General features: G+C 52.4%; 1 pseudogene; it reads left to right on the forward strand.

Moving 5' to 3' along the window:
* The first annotated feature begins 491 nt into the window (after nucleotides 1–491).
* LOC147606125 (putative germin-like protein 2-1 pseudogene) lies at nucleotides 492–1,208 on the forward strand (annotated as a pseudogene).
* Nucleotides 1,209–1,539: the final 331 nt, after the last annotated feature.

Genomic DNA, 1,539 nt, shown 5'->3' on the forward strand with positions numbered 1-1,539 from the left:
AGCGTGTGGATGTCCTTGTTGTTGCATTAGAGAGTGATAGGGTTTATTCTTTAGAGAGAGAGAGCAGTTAACTTAGGGTTCTCGCTAAACAAGGCATATTTGATAATTCTCCAAAAATAACAACACCCAAGAGGTTCACAAAGAATCAAGACAGTGGAATCATTGGAAGATTCCTCGCATGTTTTTTACTATACTTAATCAATATGCAAGGCGAGAGAAGCATTTGGGGCCAAGATTAAAACGTGGATTTTAACATTTAAAAATTGTGGACAAGTCAACCTCGCAAGGGACGTGGCTGTGAGAGGCCGGCTTGCCGCCGGCAGCTGGGCCTGCACCCGCGTGCAGTAACGAGAGAGGAGGAACAGGTCGCCTACGACGAGGCGCTATATAGCATCTCGTAGGATCTATGTCGAGCACTAGTGTCTGCGTTCGTTAATTCTGCATTTCCGCTATCATCAATTAATCCAAACATTTCAAAAAAAACGAACTAAATGGCGCCCGCCTTTCCTGTGCTGGTGAGCACGGCAGTTCTAGTTGTCCTACTCCTGCAGGCCGGCCCTCATCCCAGTTGGGTGAGCGCCGCGGATGAGGACCCCCTGCAGGACTTCTGCGTTGCCCTCAACTCCGCGGAGCAGCAACAGCAGCTGGGCATGCTCACCTTCAACGGGCTGGCCTGCAAGCCCGCCGCCAACGTGCAGTCCTCCGACTTCGCCTCGCCGCAGCTACGCCAGGCGGCTAACTTCACAGGTGAGCTGGGTGTGGCCGTCAACCTTGCCAGCGCGGCCTCCTTCGGGGCGCTGAACACCCAGGGACTCTCTGTCGCGCGCATCGACTATAAGCCCAAGGGCCTCAACCCCCCGCATGTACACCCGCGTGCCACCGAGGTGCTCTACCTGGCCGAGGGCACGTTGCTTGTGGGCTTCGTCTCCACTGCGCCAAACAACACCCTCTTCTACCAGACCATCTATGCCGGTGACCTCTTCGTCTTCCCTCGTGGCCTCGTACACTTCCAGCTCAACCCGCACAAGTCCAAGACCGCCTTGGCCATCTCTGCCCTCAATAGCCAGAACCCGGGCGTCTCTCAGCTGGCTGCTGCCCTCTTTTCTTCCAAGACGCCCCTCCCTGACGAAGTTCTCGAGGCCACCCTTGGCATCGACGACGACGATGTGCACCGCCTCATCGCCAGCGTTCAGAAAACCCTCACTTAGACGCTCCAGCTCCTGCTTGTAGTTTGATATTGAATAACACAATTAATTCTTACATTTTCTATAAAGGAACAATATTTTGACGTCCTTGCAGTGCTGTTGTGCCCTCAGACGCCGCGTGTCTTCCAAGGTATCTCCAAGTAGTATATGTATATCACCTCCTCTAATTGCTTGTATGACGTTACATCGGGTGTGTTTGCATCTGCGCCCACACCATTCTCGGTCTGCACCGATCTCAAAAAGATATCTCCCATGTTTAGGAACTGACTATGCTTTTCTAAAGGGAGTGGGACTAAGAATCTTGCGTCTTGCAAGAAGAAACAAAATAACAGTA

This window comes from Cibotium barometz, chromosome 58 (assembly GCF_041138505.1).
Source record: "Cibotium barometz isolate CiBa-2024 chromosome 58, ASM4113850v1, whole genome shotgun sequence".
Taxonomy (NCBI): Eukaryota; Viridiplantae; Streptophyta; class Polypodiopsida; order Cyatheales; family Cibotiaceae; genus Cibotium; species Cibotium barometz.